General features: G+C 38.3%; 1 protein-coding gene across 3 annotated transcripts in view; it reads left to right on the forward strand.

Annotated features, from left to right (window-relative positions):
• Grm1 (glutamate metabotropic receptor 1) overlaps nucleotides 1-15,954 on the forward strand; it is a 388,725-nt gene that overhangs the window by 352,088 nt on the left and 20,683 nt on the right. The gene's annotated exons all lie outside the window — the stretch shown is intronic.

A 15,954-nucleotide genomic window follows, 5' to 3' on the forward strand; every position in this document is an offset into this window, starting at 1 on the left:
CTCTCTCTCTCTCTCTCTCTCTCTCTCTCTCTCTCTCTCTCTCTCTCTCTCTCTGTCGGCCTCTCTCACCCTCCCCTCCTGCCCCATTCCCTCTCCTCTTAACCTCTGTCTGTCTAAACTGCTTATTGGTTTCCTTCACTTTCTCAAAGCTTTTCAAGTTTCTCTGTTGGAGTAGGGCTATAAACTTAAAAGCGCTCTTTGTTTTTCATAGCTTTGAAACAGCAAGAATCACGAAGCAGTGCTGACCGAAGTGTGTCGTTTTTTATCATTTTTTTCCCTAGAGGCTGAAACTCCAGTTCTGTCAAGAACGTCTTCCCTACTATGTAGGTTCCCAGTCTATGGAGAATTAATACAGTCTGGTCCCAGGTCTAAGAGGCGAACACTAGTTTTAAGAGACAGTTTAGACCGAGGTTCGAGGATAGCACCGGATTTATTTTTATTCAGAACCACACTTCTAGAAATCTGGGGTGGAGGATAAGAGCACCCTTGGGAGAGAGCCACTTCAAAATTGGATTGCAATGGAGCATCAAACACATGCTGTTATGATGTCCCCGAAGCATCTGCCTTCTCCTAGGTCTCTTATTTATTAAACTTTAATACATATTGTAATGAACATGTTCCACAGTGTCGCACATGAACTGGAATGTCTCTTCTTCATGGTCATGATCAGAACAGTTTTTTAGTCACAAAGCAAAACATACATAAGGAGCCCTAAACTTGAACATCAAAGTCTGAATAATTTACATTCTGGTAATTCTGGATAATAAAGTTTTTGTGATGAGTATTTTCCTGTTTTTTATGATTTTATTAAAATTTGTAAGTGCTATTTTGCTGAGGCTTATGAAAACACATTTTATGCAGTATTTATCATTTTAAAACATGACATGGGCATGACAGTGGTGATTTGTGCCTTGAATCGCAGCATTCAGGAGGCAGAGGTTTCTGGTGGATCTCTGTCAGTTTGAGGTTAGCCTGGTCTACAAAGTAAGTTCTAGGACAGCCAGAGTGACACAGAGAAATCATGCCTCAAGCAAAACCACCACCACCACCACCAACAACAACAAAAAAGCCAACCAACCAAACAAAGCAAAACAAAAATGACATAGATGTACCATGATGTACCGTTAGTAGGGTTACATTGACTCTTTGAGATGGCTTTAAAAATGATGTCAATAGCAACAGGTGCATCACATATTGCATTTTATAGCTATTACACCCAAGTAAGTCAACTAGCAGGTAAGAGGGATTGATGTCATTTCCTCCCTTGTAGCTAAGGAAATGAAGTTGTCTACAAATTTATGTAACTTTTAACTGCAAAGCCTGTTTTTGCCTGTCTTAAATTGGTATAAAAATTCTTATCTTAATATATATATATATATATCTAAAATTCTACATGCATTAAGATCTATATTTTGTAAACCACATATGAACATCTTTCAGAAATCATAATCTGTGGCTGTGATGCAGAATTGGGGAGGGGGGAATCGTTGAAATCCAAAGTCATTAATTCAAATGAACACATCCCTAACACTTAGCAGCGTTAGAATGAAGCCAACCATTTATGCTTATTTCTCATTTCACGTCCTTTACAAGCTGCTGGTCATAAAAAGTGCCTAGCAATGACTTTCTCCTTGTCATGACTTTTCTTCCCATCAATAGTGACTTCCAGACACTTCTTAGCATGAGAGCGAAACTATATGTCCATTGCATGAGCTAAAAAGACCATTAGCCCCAGCAGACAGCTATGAAATAGCATCCTAGCAGTTTCATTACGAGGTGAGAGAAGACAAAACATCAGAGAAGAAGACATCCTTGGAGTGAGGGAGGTGGCTAGGTGGGTAAGAGCACTTGGTGCAAAAGAATGAGGGCCTGGGGTTTTTTTTAAAAAAAAATCATAAAAAGCCAGGGTTGGTTGAGCTCCTGTAACCCCAGCACTATGGGGGATGGAGAGAGGCACAAGCAAGGGAGGATTGCTAGGGTTTTGGGGTTGCCAGCCTAGCTGCAGCTTCAGGGAGAGAGTCCAACAAGGGTATAAGGTAAAGAGCACCAGCGTAGGACACCAAACATCCTTCTCTGTGCTTTTGGTCCCCACATGCTCTCACAGGCATGCGTATCCCCTTATACACACAAGTGCCCATGCCAAACACACTCACATACTCACATTCACACATATACCCAGACAACACACAAACTGGGCGGGGGCCACTTTAAACTGGAGTAGTCACAGGCAGTAAGTCATAAAGATTTCATCTTATCATCTACTATCTAGTTCCATGCTACCGCCTTGATTTTACTTCTTAAGAAAATTTAGTGATGTTTAGGTCATGCGTCCTTTCTCAAAGTTTTTGCTCTGAGAGTCTCTGGGATTGAGATGTCTTGTGCTCATGCCCAGGAATGTGCTTTTCTGTGGATGGATGGCAAGAGAACTGTGAGTAAAGACTCTTATACTTGCTACTGGGACGCCACAGGGCTCTTAGACATCACAGGAGAGATGCCTGGTACTTCCTGAGCAGCCAGGGCCATTGTATGTTTGGACTGGACTCCTACACCCGAACTGCTTTCCCAATTACAAGTTTAGAAATTAATTTCAATTGGGATTTTTCATTCTAAGGGAACTTAGATGTAATCTAAGCTGATTTGGTTGTTCTGGAAGATGTATTTTCACCAGTAAACTATTAGCTATAAATTACCAAGCATTATCAGAGGGTTCTGTTGATAAATTTAGTTCCAGTTAATAATAATAACTTGCATCTTTCTGAGCACCCTTTGTAGCTTCTTCAATATGTTCCATGCAAGTGAGCTGACCCATAGCTATCTGGGACTATGTTTCTGTGGAAAACAATAATTTGATTATTCCATTTTTTTATTTATTTTCCTCTTGCTTCTGTTGTAACTCTCCATAAGACTGTAATTTTAAAATACAGCAATAACCTCAGTGCCTGCACATGTTTTTGCCTTTTTTATTGCCATTTTTCCTTGGTTTGTCTCCAAAATTACAAATCCATAAACAATCTACTATATTCTGCAGCAACAAAAACTGGCAGAGTTTTACAGCTAAAGCAAGTGGCTGAAAACTCTAGCTAATATGTCAGCCTATGAGTTTATTGCTGTCCTGAATGTGCAGTTCCTGCATTTATGGTGTGCAGAGGGTGTTCAGCTGTCTGTTCAGACACCATAATGAATGGCTTCCACCTGGCCTACGGTTGTTTTGGGGGTTCACAAGCCCAGAGACGTTCTATTAGGCAGCCTGTTCCTCCAAATACACAGGAGAGATCATGGCACATGGCTGGTTTTGCCAAGTTTATTTAAATACTTTTAATTTTAGTCATAGTAAGATGTCTGATAAAACTGACATTTTTTAAGCATTTGCTATACATTTTCTGGAAGAAAACTTGGGAGGTATTTAACCAATACATTTCACATTTGGGTTTAACTTTTTTTGTCGCGTTTATTTTACTTTTGTTATAAGTCTTTGGCGCATAACCTAACATGTGAAGGACAACTAAAGTGTATTTACCTTTCATATCTCTACTTTCCTTAGCTGTGTCCCACAGATTTATTTAACCTAAAAATATTTAGTTCTGAACTAATATAAAGATTTCAGAAATTTTCTCTTTTTTGGCAGTGTACTTAAAAGCAAAGTCATTAAACACAAATTAGGCATGACTTCCTCTTAAAGCAAAAATTATTTGACATTACTTAACTAAATGAGTAAAACTACTAGATAAGTGGCATGCTTATTTAAAAAATGATTATTCCAATAAGACTGTCAAAATAGCATTTTGAGTTATTTCCTAAATAAACTGAATTTTTTTGGTCTTTTTTTTCAGTCTTTTTTTTTTTAATTGATTTTATTAAGCTAAGCATTTTTCTCTGCTCCCCTGCCCTTCAACCCTCTCCCATGGTCCCCAAGCTTCTAATTTACTCAGGAAATCTTTTCTTTTTCTACTTCCCATGTAGATTATATTTATGTATGTCTCTCTTAGGGCCCTCATTGTTGTCTAGGTTCTCTGGGATTGTGAATTGTAGGCTGGTTTTCTTTGATTTATGTCTATAAGTCACTTTATGAGTGAGTACATAAGGTATTTGTCTTCCTAGGTCTGGGTTACCTCACTCAATGTGATGTTTTCTAGATCCATCCATTTGCCTTCAAATTTCAAGATGTCATTTCCTTTTCTGCTATATAGTACTCCATTGTGTTAAATGTACCACATTTTCCTATCCATTCTTCAGTCAATGGGCATTTAGGTTGTTTCCAGGTTCTGGCTATGACAAACAATGCTGCTATGAACATAGTTGAGCACATGTCCTTATGGTACAATTATGTATCCTTTGTGATGGGTTGTGAGGAAAGTTGTTTCCTAATTTTCTGAGAAATCGCCATACTGATATCCAATGGGGCTGTACCATTTTAAAATCCCACCGGCTATGGAGGAGTGTTCCCTTTACCGCACAAGAGTTGTTTTGATTTGCTAAATAAACTGAAAATAATTAACTATTCTGTAACTGGAGGCTGCTCTTTTGTTTCTTGGCTGCCTGTTGGTGGAGGCTGCTACTTTGTTTCCTGGATGTTCAGACCCAAAATAATTACACAGAAACTATATTATTTAAACCGTTGTTTGGTCAATAGTCTCTTATATCTTAAATTAACCTGTTTCCATTATTTTATATTTTACCACGAGGCTTGTGGCCTACCAGTAAGGTTTCTGCTGGCAGTTTGTGACTTACTCCTCTGGTGGCTACATGGCATCTTATTGATTATGCCTACCTCTCCTCCTCTATCTGCTTGGAATTTATGCTTTGCCTTGCCCTATTCTGTGCTGCAAGAGGCCCAAAGCAGCTTCTTTATTAGCCAATGGTATTCACAATATGCAGAGGGAAATCCCACATAAGCTGTCCAGTCCTGAGACATCACACAGAAACTTATATTAGCTACAAACTGTTTGGCCTATTAGCTCAGGCTATTATTAACTAACTCTTACAACTTTAATTAACCCATTTTTACTAATCGGTGTATTGTCATATGGCCACAGCTTACCAGTAAAGTTTTGGCATCTTTCTCCTTTGGTGGCTACATGGCGTCTCCCTCACTCTGCCTCCTTTCCCTCTCTATGCCTGGATTTCCCGCCTGACTCTATTCTGCCTGAATATTGGCCAAATCAGCTTCTTTATTAACCAGTGGTCATAAGACATATTCACAACTTACAGAGGGGCATCCCACATCACTATCCTCAGTAGGGTTTCTATTGTGATGGAATGGTGACTTTAAGGAGGAAAGCATTTATTTGGCTTACCCACTGCCGTTCATCATTAGAGGAAGTCAGGGCAGGAATTCAAGCAGTGCCAGAACCTGGAGGCCATGGTATATGTGTGTGTGTTGGGGAGGGGGGGATTGCTGCTTATTGGCTTGCTCCCTATGACTTGCTCTACCTGCTTTCTTATAGAACCCAGGACCAACAGCCCAGGAGTGGTCCTTCCAACATTGGGATGGGCCCTCTCCCACCAATCACTAATGAAGAAAATGCCCTACAGACTTACACACAGCCTTCTTTTTCTGAAGACATTTTCTCAATTGATGTTTCCTCCTCTCTGATGACTATTTTGTGTCAAGTTAATATAAAACCAGTGGAGGTCAGTTTGGCAGTTCTTGGAGTTGATAGGTTACAATACACTCTTCTGAGCTTCTGTACTTCTGATTGAGCATCAAGGCAAACTATGACCACAAGGAAAGTATGGAGTTGATACATGTGTAATATTAATGCCCACTTCCATATATGAACTGATTATTAGATTGCTGTGATGTTTTCCAAGCATTTGCATGGGTTTCTGGCTTTTGTTTTTTTCTGAATTCAAGAGCCAATTGACGTACTTCGTGAAATGGTACTGTGAGAATATCCCTCTACTCACCCCTACAATGCTTAGTTTTGATTGACAGCTTAGCACAATTAAAAATCCCTGGAAGAGAATTTCAATGAGAAGTTGTCTTAATTGGGTTGGGATCTGACAGATTTACTTGACTGGGTCAACTGAGGTGGAATAACCCACTCTAACTGTGGACAGTAGGCCCTGATGAGGAGTAAAAGCGTATATGCATTCATCACTTTCTGTTCCGAGTTAAGGACATGATGTGACCAACTCTCTCAGGCTCCTGCTGCCGTGACCTCTGTGCTGTGAATTATAACCAGGAACTGAGAGCTCATAACAAGTCAGCCCTTTCCCCTTTGAACTCTATTCATGGGGTATTCTATGACAGCAATGGAAATAAAAATTCAATAACTCCCTACTAGGATCTTATTTGTCTTCAGGAATTGGTCATTAAGCCTTTGCTTTAGTCATTATCTCCTGGGTCAGCATTTGGTTTCTCTGTCCTACTTTAATGGTGAGAAGAAACCCGATAGTCAGCCAACAAACATCAGAATGAAGTGGTAGACACCTCTCTGCTCTGATAAGAACCTATACCCTATTGTGGCTCATGAGATAAGGTCTTGATATTCTGAGACTGTTTTTGTGGGGGCTCCTGCAAGCATCAGGCTGGCAGAAAAATGATATAGAGAAGGTAAGAATGAAACTCTGTTCACCCTGACTTATCCAATGCTGGACAGACTTCTGGAGTCTGACCCCAGGTCATATATGTTACCCATATTTAAGCACAGCACAATTTGCTAAAAGTTCTCTGATGACAATTAACTCAATCTCGCGAGTATAACAAAACTCAAGACATGTTTACATTCTTTACCAAGTATATCTGGTTTCTTTCATAAAACTAGGTTTTGTTTACTCAGAATGTTCAAGATTTAGGGTCTAAGAATGACTGTGGTAAATATAATACCCATGGGAGGCAGAATTGACCTGGCTCTAAGATAAACAGAAGTTACTTAAACTGTTGTCAAGTATAAGTGATGCTACTCAAAAGGATGGGTTTTAAGGACTAGAAGAAATGTTGAAGATTTATAGGGGAAAGCCTGGGATAAACAAACATAATATTCTGGAGGATAGGGGGTGAAGCTTGGTTCTACAGATACCAGGTGATCACCAGGCTATAAACTACATTCTTTCCCAGAATTTCAGGAGAAAGATAGACAAACTTTTCCTTCCATTGAAGAGAAAAACCTGTGTGTTTAGTTTTCTTGGTTTCTATGGTGCTTATCGGTGTGTATAAGGACCTCTTATCCACTACATATGTTCCCCTAAATCATAAAATATATGTTTTTTAGCATTATCGTAATTTTAATTTTATTTTATAAAAAGCATTAGTCAGTTTTATTGAAGCATTTGTCATAGAATTATACTACTTGATAAGAACATTTATTCAGCAGTTTATACCACTGATTTTGTCATTTATGTAATCAATTATTGTTTCAACTGTTAGCTTAGAAACATTTAAGCATTTGATATTATGTTAGACAACATTCTGAGTCAACAAATAAGAGAATGACACTTGCAGTATAATAAAGGAGACACAAATATAAGTTAATATGGGTGTCATGTGTCATGATAAAGGCCCTGCATGAGTTTTAGGTTCCCAGACATGAAAGGCTGTCTTCCTATGCTGCAGCCTAGGGAAAGTTTTAAGAATTTAAAATAGCATTGTATCTTGGGCTTCACTTTTGTGAATTTGCTCAGCAGAACATATCACTCTACAGGGACATCATTTCACATAAGAATAAGTGAAGAGTACACAGAACCCATTTACTTCTGGGCCATAGCATGTAGTGAGGAGCGGTGGGCCACTTCCTGCCACCCGGCTAGCTTTACCCGAAATAATCACACAGAAACTGTATTCTTTTAAACACTGCCTGGCCCATTAGTTCCAGTCTCTTATTGGGTAGCTCTTACATATTGATCTAAACCATTTCTAATAATCTGTGTAGCCCACGAGGTGGCTTATCAGGGAAGATCTTAACCTGTGGCTGTGTCGGGTGGGAGAATCATGGCGACTGTCTGACTAGGCTTCTTTCTCCCAGCATTCTGTTCTGTCTACTCCACCTACCTAATTTTCTATCCTATCAGGGCCAAGCAGTTTTCTTTATTAATTAACCAATGAAAGCAACAGATAAATACAAGACCCACCTCCATCAATAGCATGAATCTGATAAAAATGAAGCCCATGGAATGGGGTGAGGGTGGAGAAAGTGAATAAACTTAGCACTGTAGGAAGATGACAGCTATAGTTAGTCTCCAATTTTTAGTGCAATGTTAGATACTTTTTCTATTAACCACAAAGTGCAATGAAGGTTTCTATGGCATGTCAGGATCTCTTATAAGTTTATGGGACAAGGTTAACTATAGAAAGGAAAAGGTAAAAGTCTTGAGTTATACCACTGGAATGAAACTTGAATCTAAGGAATTACTTTTTTTTTCTTCCTGAGTTTCATTCATCTGAACCATAAAAACAGTTAGGGGAGATGAGGTAAGAAACTAAAAGTAGAATATGGCTGTCACAACTTGTCACTAGGTGATAAGAAACACAAGATTATGGAGAATCTTATAGGTTGCAGTGAGACAGGCAAATGTTGATGAGCTGGACTTTGGAGTTACTGGCTGAAGATGGTGTAAAGGCACCCAAGTGGAGGTGTCCATGGGTTACTTGGAAATTTAAGTTTGGTTATCAAAATAAAGGTCTCAACAAGAGCTATGGATGTGAAGCTCAATTGTCAAACATGTAGAGCAGGCATGAAAGAAGTTATGACATGAGGAGAGAGTAAAATAGAAGAGTTAGCATTCAGGAACATTTTCACTAAGTACCTTGCATGTGGAGGAGAACACTACAATGTGAGGCGTGGGGGGCACCCAGAGTGGTCAATGGCTCAAGTGCAAGGAGCATGAGTGACCCCAGGAAGATAAGGATGAATGAAACCTGTTTCTCCCCCAAGGGCAGCAAATTGGAGTCACCACAAATCCTTGCCTTATTTTTTTTTCCAGTAAAGGTTATACTGAGTACACAATGGCATAGAAGTAGCTGCTTTTAATATTCACATTTTTTTTATTTTGAGTTTTAAACCCAGACAATGAGCAGATTATATTACAACTTTAAGCAGAGGATAATCCCATATGAATACAGGCTACCTTTTATAATTCTTTCACATTTAAATGAATTGTGTGATTGAGATATATTCAGCGTCTCCATGTAAGATTTTGGGCTCATTTGTCAACAATACATATGACCTAAAGTTAATTTAGAAGTATGCTCGTGAGATTATTTGTAATGATCCCTAGGTACATTTATAACATCACTTTGTAAATAAGGAACAGGCTTGGAAAGGTCAAAGCCATTCTGATAAGAGGAAGAAATGGGACTGAAATATTGCTTCCTGAACAAAGTCATTTATTTTCATCACTCGTAAACTGTGTCTGCTACATCAACAATATATTTATTTGTTTATGAATTTAATAAAACAAATAAGCTATAGAGCATGTCATAAATGAATTTATACTTTATTGATGTAACATGATTACAATGGAAGTAGGCACATTAAAGGACAAAGAGTATAATGTGGTAATTTATGTGGAGGGATAACTTGAGTTAGATGTTATCTTAGTCAGGGCTTCCATTGCAAAATGGAATCATAGGTGAGTTGTTGTAATAGGAGCGGCAGGGCTGCGTCCCCAGCACCCCGGCCACCTGGCTGGCTAGCTTATGTCCCGAAATAACAACACACAAACTGTATTCATTTAAACATTGCTTGGCCCGTTTCTATCTAGCCTCTTCTAGGCTAATTCTGATATCCTGATCAACCCATCTCTAACAATCTGTGAGCACCGGTCTTACCGGGAAGATTCTAGCCTATGTCCACCCTGGGTCGGAGCTTCATCACATGTGCCTCAGAGAGCAGAGCTATTTTGGTGTCCGCCCAGGAGAGGGGAACATGGCGTCTCTCTGAGGCATCTGCCCCTGAGAGGAGAGCTGTCGAATCTGAGCTCACTTCCTCTTCCGTTCTGTTTACTCCTCCCACCTATGTTTTAACCTATGAGGGCCAAGCAGTTTCTTTATTGCTTAACCAATGAAATCAACAGATTAATATATGACACTCCCACATCAGTGAGTGGCCTAAACAGTTGAAATTTTGTTTTTATAATTCTGGTGACTGAGAAATGACAGTATTGTTGTGTTCCAATGAGAGATCTTTTCTCATAGTCTCACAAGGCAGAAGGCAGAGAGAAAGGGAAACAAGCTCTCTTCTGTACTTTTATGAGGGTCCTGATCTCATTTGTGAGACTCCACCCTCATGATTTCATTACCTGCCAACTACCTCTTAACATCACATTAAAGTAGGACTTTATTATCTATATTTTGGGAAGACATAAACAGTCTGTAGCAATTGTTTAAATAATCTCTCTACTTTTAAGTTACTAGTCTTGAGGAGATTATATGACATCTACATATTTGTCATAAAATAGAGCAATACCTATACTTATCTAAGCGTTATTAAAATTAAATGAGGATATTTCTGTAAAGCGTATACTTCAGTGTTCTCACAAAGTCACTGTCATTCATTGTTACACAGTAACATTAATATTATAAAAACATAAAACTCCTTATTATACCTTCAAGGAAAGATTGTTCTGGAAACAGTATATACTACTACTGCCAGCTTATTTTATGTACACTGTGTGGAATGGCAAACTGTAGATCTGCAGAAAATAGGATCACAAAAGGCTACTCAGTATGAGATGTGTGTGGGGATGGATGCCCTGTTTGCCACAGCTTGGCAACTGGTCCATGCTTGGCCCCAGCTAAAGAAAGATGAGGTCATTTGCATTCCATCTGTCCACCTTAGCATCCAGTACGAAGTGTTACCTGCCCACAAGGGATGTAAGCCGTGGGACTGTGTTTGTAAAGGTAATCTCTAAGCAAAAATATTGGCAGTTTGTAGACTGAGCACTCAAGAAAAAAAGTACCAATGGGATTAGAAGACTTGGCTTATGTAGACAGAGCCTGAGGACTCATTAATTAGAACTCCGGGGATGCAAGTCATAGACACCAACTTAAGCCAGCCTAAGTATAGGCGAAAGAGGTATTTATTATAAATAATATGAAAATGTAACACTGGGTAACTCAGGTTGTGAGATTTAAAATGCTTCTGGAACACATGAACTACCGAGCTCCTGTGTTTAGAAAGGCTAGAAGTCTATCTTCCTCCTACATCTTCTGTGGGTCTATTTTCCGTTTTTTGGGTGCTCACAGTCAGCCTACTAGTAACCATCCCAAGGCTCCTGAATCTCAATGTTGTTACATGTCCAGCTACCCAGAGAGACTCATCCCGTTCTCTCTGTCTACACAGTTCTGTATAACATGTAGAAAACCTTAGCAATGCAAGGGACGGGAAACCTCAGAGCATGAGCACAGTATGCATTTGTGTGCTGTGGAGAGAAGAAAGAAGCACAAGTAAAACCAGGTCTCACTGCTGGTAATTTAACTATGTGAGTTCCAGGCTATAAAATGACTTTCAGTTGCTTCAGAATGAAGACAGATGGGAAGAAAGTTTTGTTTTATTTTTCTTTGCTTCATAGTAAATGCAAGACCCTAACCAAGTAAAAACAAGATACTGTTTATTGAAATAAAATGCACCTGAGTTGCAGACCAAAATTAGAATAAGTTTATTATTAAAATTAACTAATAAAATAAAAAAATAAGTGATTGAAGATATATCTAGGCTGTTAAAGTGCCCATCTACCTTGCATGAAGCCCTGGGTTCGATCTCCAGCACTATATATAATGTGTTTTGGTGAATTCTTGTATCCCAGCACTTGGGATGTAGAAGCAAGAGGATTAGGAGTTCAAGGTCATTCTACACTACATAGAAAGAATCAAGATTAGTCTGGGCTACATATGACCCTGTATCAAAATAAGTAATGAAATAAAATATAAAAAAATAGTTATTTAGGCTCACCCCAAACACATTTATACTTTCATTTCAAAGGCCCAAAGGAACCTTTCAATGGCCAAAGATTATTGAAAATAACACTTTCTATGCAGATTTCCTTTGAGATATATGAAGAACCAGCTGCCTGCAAAACTAGATCATGTCTTGATTGTGATGCTGCTGAAGATACAGAGAAACAACCATTTAGAAGAAAACAGTACCAAAAAGAAACACTGTTCACATAAGTTTTCAGTTTTAAAGATGTATGCTCTGCTTTCATTACTTTCTATTAGTAGGAGCAACTTAAGAAAGAAGGAGCTCACTGGCCAGCCGACTAGCTTACACAGTATGTCCCAGGACAGGAAGTGACTGTTTCAAAAAAGGCTATATTCTTTCTGAGAAACAACACCTGAACTTGACTTCTGCCTTTTACATGTACATATATGCATGTGCACCTGCCCACAAATTAATGTGTACACACATGTATATGTATATCATCATACAATGAAAGAATAAAAAATATTTTCAATAGTTATACTAATTCGTTTTCTATCACTATAAAAAATACTTAAAGCTGGTTACTTATAATAAAGGAGATTTGCTTAACTCACAGTTTAGGAAGCCCAAAGTCCAAGATCGAGAGGCCGTATGTGTCTTCCTTAGGATGAAGTCCTGCTTGACTTCATCACAATATAGCAGAGAAATAGGAACAGATGCAGCAGAGTATAGAATGAGAAAAAATACCTAGCGTAAGCTATTCTGTATCAGTTTACTTTTTCAAGAGTCAACTCATTCCAAAGACCAACATCATTCCCTAGGGCAACATCATCTATGACATAATCATTTTCCATGAAAATGTTCCATAATCTCTTAATGGGGTCATGCATGACAAAGCTTCCAGCACACAGACTCCAAGAGGTAAAAGCAAAGCACATCTGAACCATAGCAACACTGCTGGGGACAGTTTCCTACAAAGCATATTGGTTTGCCTATAATGTGCACTGCAAAAGTTTTATGATACCAGGATGCAATACATTTTTTCTCAGGTGCTTAGAATGGCTTCAAGTTTGAAGATATACACCCTTCAAATCTAGAAGATAAATGGTGGTGTCTCATTGACTCAATAACGTCTTTTGAGCACCTGCTATGTACTAGACACTATGACAAATACAGGGAGCCCAGGGGTAGGAAAAACAGATTCAACCCTTGCCCTTTGTGAAAAGTGATATTTAACCAAAGACTACACATTGAAGGGTCAATGCCAAGGAGAAATGCAAGTGTCACAGAACACTGTGGGATATTTAACTAATCCAAAGGTATGGAAATGTTACCAGAAAGTATTGCTTAAGCTGGACCCTGTTTCTATTAATTTATTTTTTGACAAATTCTTACATGTAGATAATACGCTCAGATTACACATCGCCTTCGCTTCTCCAATTTCCATCATATGAGTGCCTCCTCCTTGTACCACCACGCTCCAATTGGACTTTCATGTCTTTTTGCTTTGCTCTGTGACTCACTGGGTTTAACCAGTGCTACTCACATGGGCGTGGGAGTGAAGTTAACCACCATCTCAGTGGTCATGTCACTAAAGACAATGATTTCCTCCACCAGTATATCTCTGTCAACAGACACTCTGGATAGGGTTCCATAACTTTGTTCTCATCTAAGTCAGTCTTGTACAGGCCTATTCAGATAACTTCAGTTGTTGAGAGTCCTTGACTTGGTAGACCGGGTCATACCCATTAGACAGTGTTTAATGGTCTTTCTCCTTATCACTTGGATCTTGCATTCTTTTCATCCCCTTTTCTATAATGCTTTTGGAGCCTTCAAGGGAGTGTGTTGGTGTCCCACTAGAAGGATGAACAGTCAATAGTCACTTGTTCTTAGCAACTTGACCAGTCATGAGTCACTGCATTAACTGTCGTTTGCTGAAATGTAACAGGAGTCGTCTATAGCAATTAAAAAGAAAAAACAAAAAGCAGATTGACATGATCACTTTGCAGAACAAAAATGGAAGTTTCATTCCTAGAGTCTATGACCTTCTGAATCACAAGCCCTTGACCAGGTCCGCATACCAGACATGATCTCTTCCATATGGGGTGGGCCTCAGGTACAGGCATAACTGTGGTGCCATTATTGCATAAGTAAGTACCTCTTGCTTGGCAAGTTGGAATTGTAGCATGTAAGTTAAAAGTCTAATTAAGACCCCTGCTGATTATTCTCTATGTGCCTGCATAGCACTTTCTGGCATTATGAGAGCTAACCAGTAGAGAAGGAGCTTCCAGTTAGGGAAAGAAGGATGCTTGTCACGATATTGAACATAAAGGCACAGGGTAGAATAAAATATAGATGACCAAAGGCAATGGTTAAAGGCAATTCCAGAGTGCTTTCAAGAATTATGCTTATTGTGGCCACAGTAATATCCCTTGCTTTCACAAATGATTTTTCCTGAGTTGAGAATGGTTGTTGTTTTATCTCTGTAGTGCAGACAGTAACACCCATGTTCTGCTGACCATATTTAATTTATTATGAACAGGAAATAGTTTTGTGAAGTTTTATTGCTTTAAGACAGAAAATCACATTTAAGCATCAACTGAAAATTAGTGTCTCATGCCTTATTTGCTATATATGTTCTCATTCTATCTGGCCCAGAAATTCACAGACAGTTCATGTATCACCATGTACTACAAACATATTCCCTTGTTTGCACAGCAAGAATCCAATGAAACAGTAGATCTCAAAAGCATATATTCACATCTCATAATAGCCATACAAGTTTTCTAGAATACTTACCCTCGTTACTACCAATTCAGTACTGGGAAAGTTTTTTTTAGAAATGTTTGCTCAGATGCTTCCTGTTTTAATATAACTATATTGTCTGGCTGTGCAGTTAACATGAACTAGAATTCTGTTTTAACCCTCACATAGTTTTCTGCAATTATCTTTGACATCATTATTTTACTTTTTACCTTTATTTATTCTCTGTGTGTGCCTGTATGTGTGTATTTGCTGCAAGATATAGCACATCTATGCAGATCAGAGAACTTTGTATTATCTGATGAACTATCTCTTAAGCCCCCTAATATTTTCTATAGATAATTTTTATGCTGAATATATGGGTATATTATATATTTAAGCAAAATATATCAACCATTATTGAAATCTCTGCATGTTACTGTATGTATTAATATTTTACTTCAAAGGCCATTAAATTGGTAAAAAGAACTGAAAAGTCTAGATATTAAAACAAGCACATGGTGATATATATTACACATTTTTCTATATCTCTGACTTGATGCTTTATTTTATTGATCATATCCTTTGAAGAATGAGAGTTGTTAATTTTGATGAAGCTAGAATGATCACTTTTTAAGATTAATTATTTTTATGCCGACTATAATGTATATTTTCCAGTCACCAGTTCTTTAGGACATTCCCCGTTTTATTTATGAGCTTTGTGAATTTGGCTTCTACATTTAGTACTACAATACATCTTCTATGTGCAGTTTAAGGAATGTGTCTTCATTCAGTTTCTATTATAAACCATATTGATTTCTTATGGTTCTAGAGACTTCACATTTTGGGTTTTGCTTGGTCACTTTTACTGAGGACCCTCTTCTTGGATGAAGACTTCGTATGTTCATATGTATCTTCATGTCACAGAAAAAATGAGCTTGATAATTCCCTGGAAACTGTTTAAAGAGACATTAACCTCATTCACAAAGGCTAATACTAACTAAAATTTCAAAGCCAAGTTTCTGCTGAGTGTATAATACGTTCACACTGTCATAAAGCCAAAAGAGTTTAAGTCAGGAATTGCCTGTACTTGCCTAGGGGTCTGTTTCTTTCCTTTATGTATCGTTTGATGATGGAATCAAATGAATTGAATGTAGACCGTAATTTTATAAAACTTTTTCAATCCCACCATTCTTTTCTTACTGCTTCTAGGATCTTGGATCCTCAAGTCCTGACTTCTTTGGGAGACTTAAATTCAAATGTATGTGTCAATGACCTGATTAAAAGGGCTCTTACTCCACCCCCAACACACTTTGTTCTTTTTTTTTATTGAGAAAAGGAAAAGAAAAAG

This window comes from Microtus ochrogaster, linkage group LG4 (genome assembly GCF_000317375.1).
Source record: "Microtus ochrogaster isolate Prairie Vole_2 linkage group LG4, MicOch1.0, whole genome shotgun sequence".
In the NCBI taxonomy this organism is placed as follows: Eukaryota; Metazoa; Chordata; class Mammalia; order Rodentia; family Cricetidae; genus Microtus; species Microtus ochrogaster.